Below are 7,209 nucleotides of genomic sequence, written 5' to 3'. Positions count from 1 at the left end.
TCAAGAGCAATATATATCAGAGCTTATATCTTGCCATCTATTGCCGGCAATTTGGTAGTTTGACAGCTACATTTTCATTTGCAGGAAAACTTCGTGGCTGCAACATCATTATTATTTAATATAAAAGCAAACATTGAGTTGTTTCCTGTTAAAATATTTGTAATTATGTACTTGGATGTAAAATAGCCATTTTCTAAATTTTTTAAGCGATTAAATCCGGAAAAATTACATTTTCAAAGCTATCTTACAAATGCTTATATCAAGATATAAAAAGCCCATACAAATATTGCCACTGATATAACTTATATCTAGTGACCAAAATGACAGCTGGGTAGCAATAAATTGTATCCTGTGGAGACGGCCAGTTAAGCAGTTCCTTCCATATCAAGATATTTTTCGAGCATATTTTGAAAGATTTCTGCAACCTTACGGAGTGCTGCCAGCTTTTCTTTTTATCACATCACGATGTAGCGAACAAATGTGGCACGTTCCAGAAACCGCTACTTGGGATTTGCCGATTTTGACAATTCTCAAGTGAAAGTAAACAACGCTTTAGAAACTTTAGATGCACTGAAATTTGCTACTTTCACAAAAATCGCTGTTTTTTTTTAGCATTTTCGCTGTTAATTCTTTTTTATAAATCATATATTTTGAAATTTAACACAATAAAACCACGTTTCTCGTCGAAAAATTGAATATTGTAAAATTTACTATTTTACGGTTTATTTTATTCTCCCATTCTGCCTGTTGTTAGTTTTTAGCGTTGGACAATTTTTGCTCTTAAAATTAAGAAAACTATCTCGGGCAAAAACTCGAATATGTGGTAGATTTCAGACCTTGTGTGGTAGATGTGGTAGATGCTCAAACATCAGAAACTGTTTTTGTACTATTTGTCGACCCTCATACTCCGGTCATGTATTTGAGGTTAGTAGAAAAGGGAATCTTTTGGTACACCTTACTACTTTATTAAAATCGTAGTACTGGAGTGACAATAAATCAGCAATTAGTTGTTATATAATTAATAAAACATAGAAAAGTAATTATTATGCATTAGGGCGGCTTGCGATAATTTTTATTGTCGAAAATCCGAAAAGAAAAAAGAAAATCTTGTCTACTATTTTTAAATATTTATTTATAATTTGGTAAAGCTCTAAAAAACTTTTGGAATCAAACATGTTTTGGTATGTGTTGATCCCTACTTATCCATTTTATATTCCCTTTTATCGGCTTGGAAATAATGCTTCAGGCGAGAATTTGAAGCTGAGAGAGAACTTAATGAACTAAAGACAACTACCATTTAACGCAGGATATTTTCAAGTTTATTGAGTATTTTAAGTGCATATTTTTCAGTTTTAGATGTTTATTAATAGCTCATGTTCTTCGAATTTATAATGCATGCAAAGGCTGTGATAATAAATAAATGCAATTTGAAACTGGTTCATTTTACAAATTCTTTGGCAAAAATTAATTACAGCTAAATATGTATATGATGTCTAATTATTACTACGTCGTTTGTTGTTTACAAATTTCATGCGGAAATACATCCTGCATGTGAAAAACTTTTTCTATACTGTTTCTGGCAAATCAACCAGCTCGGATTTTTTAAGCATCGTTGCCATGAAACCTCTGCCATAATATATTTTGGCCCCATTGACGTCATGAAATATTTTTTCCAACACCTTTATCTTTTGGACGAATTGAGCGCTCGGCTTAACCAGCCCACCCCTTGACAACTCGTCCACCCAAGTAAATGTTTGATCTTGGGACCGAAGACCGTCGAGGGGGAGTTTTCGAATGATGTAACCACCCGGATGCTCAACCGCGTCTTCATGGTATTGGTCCATATCATCATCCATTTCATCTACGTCAACTGCCGTAATGCAGCTGTCCGCTTCGGAAAGGTATTCCCTAATTGTGGATGTTGGGATACTGTGAAGCCCTAACCATTCGGTGTCGTCCATTGTCACGTTGCCACTTCGTCTCAAAAACTCCGTACTTCGTGCTGTAATGTAAACAAAGGTAGAAGATAACGATAATACATGTTTTAATAATAATTGAAACTGACCAAGCAAATATTTCCGCAGCCTGTATTTAAATTGCATTGGGCTGGGCTTGGGATGAAGGCCACCTTTCGCTCTCATTACACCAAAGAAGTGCTCCACTACATCCTGGTTGAGGCGGTAAGTGAGGATATACTTCATTCCATACCTCTCTTGGACATACTGGAACAAACCTTTTAAGGATGCATTGGTCATCAGAATACCTTTTTGGCAAGGCAAAAGAGTGTAGTGAAACCGCGCCCTCGCATTCAATGCTAACCAATTCATGGACTCTAAAATGGCGTTTTGCGGCACCAAGTCCAGCCCTTATGGTTTCCTTGCCGGATTGCACTGCGGAGTTCTCAGCTTGCTGTTGAGAAGGTCGAGCCAGTTGTCGATGACTTCAATAAAGTCTGCTGTCTCGAGAGGATTTGTCAGCTGCGAACCCATTGCATAGCAACGTCTGATTGCATTAGCAGTGCTATGCGATAGCAGTTGTGCCGCAAGTCTCACTTTTTGTCGACCCTCGCGCCGGACAGTGAGGTGCTGCTCCTTCAATTTATGGGTGATGGACAAATCGGACATTGACGTACATCTCATAACTTGGTCTATCGTTTCTGCGCATATTTGTTTGTTCTGGAAAACATACCCGCTGTCCAGGAAATGGTTTCGCAGTAATTTTAAAAGGTGATGCGCGTCTGCAAAGACAAAAACTCTGCCACCGTCACCGCTTGGACTCGAAAACCATGTCTTTTCTGTATAAATAAGAGTAAAAAAATAACTGTTAATTATTACAATTAATGAAAGCACCTAATTGTTTTAATTGCTTATAGTAATGCAAATTTAACTGCTCTTAATTCTATAATTACCCGTGGACACCTCTAATGCCCTCCAAAGAGCTCGGTTGGCACTTCCCATATCGGATACGATGCCAACGACGGGATAGCCTGCATTTTCTAACTGGGAAATCAGGCCTTCCAGAATGCTTTTTGTCATTTTACAGTCGAAAGCGTAAAAAACGGGTTGTTTCCAAGATTGCTTGAGTCTTCTTGCTATAACCATTTGCACATATCTTGCAGGCTTCCTCACAGTGTCCGTAAGTGGGTCGTGCTCAAATGATGGGGCAACTGCCATCTCGTCGAAGACAATGAGGCACTCTCTGTCGACCAACTCCATATTTGTGCTTGCCGCGTGCATTTCGTTTAAAACGCATTTTAAAATGCCGTCTTGAAACTTCAGTCGCGGAAGCCATCTCGACAAAGTGGACGCCGAGGTCAACGGTAAACCCGATAAATATAAGCTTATTTCCGAATTTGACAAAAAGGGCATAATTCAAACCGAATTTCTAAATAAATTAGTGGTTGAAACTTACAAACGTAGGTGTTAAAATAATGTGTAGACCCTTGACTACAAGTGTGTGGAAATTTTTTTCGGATCGGGTCACCCCTTTGGACGCAACACCCCGAAATAGTTGGGCCGCTTACTAAACAGCACCCGAAATTTTTGCAATTGCCTACAAGTCGCACTAAAATCAAGAGAGGTTTCATTTTAAAATACATAGTTGCTTTGTAAGTAAAATTGCCCCTAAAGTATAATCGCAAGCCCATTTATAGCTGCAGTTTGTTTTAAATTAATTTAGGAGAAATTCTCTACATGCTGATAAATACTTTTATTAAACTAGACGTTGGCTTGGCGCCGAAGGGGAAGTAAGAAATGAAAGTGGCCATCTCCACAGGATAAAATTTATTGCTGTTCAGCTGTCGTATTGATCGGTAGATATAATTAAAACCTTATGAACCAAAAATACATACAAGATCACGCAAGAACGCGACGCTGTATTTGTAATTGGATTTGAGAAATATGTTTACGTGACGTTTATTTCAAAACGGAAATCATTTACGGCTTCTAATAACAATTACATGGGATTTTAATTTTTTTTCATCTCTCGGGATGTTTACTTCAAGGAAAATATGATTTACGCCTTCTCTTAATAATTATATGGGACTTTTATGGAAATGAAACTTCTTAATAAAGGTAAGAGATTTGACGCGTTAAATATTTAACACCACGATTTTTCATGCCATCATCAAGGCGCACTCATGAAGGTGGTGGAAATTGCATATAAATAAAAATCTCGTGTATTTTGTAATTGCTGTTTTGTATATCAGGATGTCAAAATGAAAGAAAATAGAATATATATATATATAATAATAGAAATTAAAATGCAAAAAATATTATTTAGTGTCTAGTGCCCTTTTAGTACATTTTTTCTGAACTAAAATTACTCCGAGATAGTTAAAACCTGAAATAATTTGTAATGTTTAAAGCTATGGCGGCACTGAATTTATAAGAATCTACAAATTTAAATGCACTAAAATACAACCATGATTGATAAAGCGCTGAAGTTGCAAACCCACCTTGTTGAATTTTATTATATAATTATTTATTTTTTTCTTTTCTAATTATTTGTACAAAGTTTGATTTTTTTTACCACTTGAGTAGCTGTCATGCCTAAACAAAAGCGTCAGCGTTGTCTGGCTGTCAAAAACTTCTCATGCTCATACAATTTGTATGAAGCATACCGAAACAACGCGGCGTCAACGCTGAGCGGTTGGAAAATCCGATTTTGACAGGGCGTTAGGAAGTGAAATTGGCTGCAGAAAACGTCGAAACTGTCATTTTCGTGTTTCATACAAACACACCTATGCTTATTGTTGGTGTTATTTCTGCATTTGACGTAGCGTTGACGCTTTTGTTTAGGTATGTCACTCAGAAACCGCTCCGCCCAACGCTTTTGTTTAGGCATGCCAGTAAAACACATCGTTTCTTGGTGCTGAATCCAAATCTGGTCGCACAATTGCTCTAGCACTAAAATTTGGAAGATATCAACACCTCAAAGTGGCGATATTTGAGGTTATATAATGAAAAAATCAAATTATTTGCTCATTTCTACTTAGATATACCAGTTTTAATGTGCAGTATTTCGGTATTATGTTACGAAAAAAGCATCCTTTGATTTCAAAAAATTTGGTGCTTTTAGTGTAAAAACACTTTTGTTCCAAATTTCTGGCGCGTTTTGTAAATCAAAAGTTGGCAGCACTACGTTTTCGAACGGCTGCCGAGATAGGTTGATCTTCCACTCAAGTATCGACATGGAAAAAAGTTCGATGATCCGCCTCCAAAAAAATTCTCAAAAATCAACGGGATTTTTAGCAGGTTGAAACTTGCACTTCATTGTACTAAAATTGTATGGGCTATTAAACTGTATACCCAAAAATGTTGTAATTTTGAAGAAAATCTTGGAATTTTCCTAAATTTCATATTAAGTTAGAAACTGTGATTTATATGTTTTTGGTTAAAGCTTGGACGGTGTTTTTATAGAAAAATAACAAAAAAACTTAGTTCGAAAAACAATAAGAATATTTAAAAATAATTTGTTTGAGTCACTCTATAATATCCAACCCTCGAAAAATTAGTTACTTCTTAGCCGACTTCAAACACAGGGGGGGTTTTCTATTCGTCGGATTTCTTCTTATGTTTTTCACCGCATAACTTTGGACCACCGAGTTAACCGATTTCTATAATTCTTTTTTTTTTGAAAGGAGCTGGAGGTGGTCCAATACTAATTTGGTTTGAATCCGAGCATTGGATCATGAAGAAATGAACGGCACTCCTAAATTTTTATATAAGAATTGAAGTCGGTTTTGTTTTTTCATTCCAGAAGCGTCAATACATCCTTTGCTGCGCCCAATAGTCAGCGTTAATGCTCATGAGTTGAGCAAACGTTCCAAAGGCTAGTTTTCAATCTCTTTTTTGAATTGAAAGAGTTTTTTAATTTGATGTTTTTTTTGAATTTGTTTAAAAGTTTTACCAATTTCAAAACCTCTTAAAAAAAACTAAAGAAATGCAATTCTTTATATCGCCGGTATTTCTTAGTGCGCATGTCATTTAGCCTCCTATAAAAATAAAGAGAAAATGAAATCTCTCTTTTAATATTTGTATAAGTCACAACTTTCACACACACACACACATACACACACAATCATTTATCCTTATTCATTCATTCAGAGAGCATTCCTGCAGAACAAACTCAGTGTTGAAATCTTGGGAGTAACGGTAAGTCCTTGGACCACATACGCAGCCCATCGTGATACAGATTATCAGTTTCCACCATCTTCTTGCTTCTATTTGCTACCTACCATATTACATCTGTTCGGGCGACCCTTTCAGCTACTGGTTAAGGCGATGTCTCGGGCGACATAAGAATTTTAGTGTGGCGCTCGAGAGCAACGGTGCAGGTTTGTTTTTCGCACTGGAATTGATTTGCTTTGTGAATTTTTGTGATTTCAATACCCTGGCTGTGGCATTGTGTATTGGGTGTGATATATAAGTAGAAAATGTTAAAATAAAAGTCTTTTCCAAAAACACCCTGTGGAAGGAGTAATTTGTCCCTAAATTTGCTAAACGTTTTGATTCAAATATTGTGTAATTTACTCAAAAGTTTAACAACTTAAATAGTTGTGGCTTGAATACTGTGAATAATTAAAGGCGTGCAAAGTGGAAAAAATTGTGTACTTATACACTGCACCAGCCATTTTTGCGGTGCTCTCCAATCACGGGCTAATAACCAGCCAAGAAAGGGAATCCACTTAACAAAAATTTACATATACGATTAACCATTTAAACCACTACATACTTGACTTAATTTGTGTACTTGTGCAAACGGAAAAAAAAATAGAATGGAAACACACCCACTCCCATGCATGCATACTTACATATCTACATAAAATTTTCAAAAGTTTTCCAGCTTTTCTCCTCTCCTTTCGGTTCAAGAAAAAATAATTGCCAGCGAGGTTTTTCCTAAGTGATTTTAGAAATCATGCTTTTTTTTCGTTTAACCTGCTTTAAACAAGTAACAACGCCATGAAAATCGCTAAACCTGGAAAAATGTGTGTGTAAAATGAGCAGGATAATTGCGAACGTAACAATTACATTGAGCCCACTATCCACCGAGTAATTTTTTTCCATGCAGAGCCGCTCCCAAATTGCGAAAATACGAACAACAAAAGGTAATGGCAATAAACGAATAGTAAAGATGGCAAAAAGCGGATGCTGTGTAGAGCAATGCTTGCAGTAACAACAAAAAAAAAAAAACAGGGAGGATACCTAT

This window comes from Rhagoletis zephyria, unplaced genomic scaffold, assembly GCF_001687245.7.
Source record: "Rhagoletis zephyria isolate East Lansing unplaced genomic scaffold, Rhagoletis_zephyria_1.1 Rzeph_scaffold_01213, whole genome shotgun sequence".
NCBI lineage: Eukaryota > Metazoa > Arthropoda > Insecta > Diptera > Tephritidae > Rhagoletis > Rhagoletis zephyria.
This window is presented reverse-complemented; position numbering follows the sequence as displayed.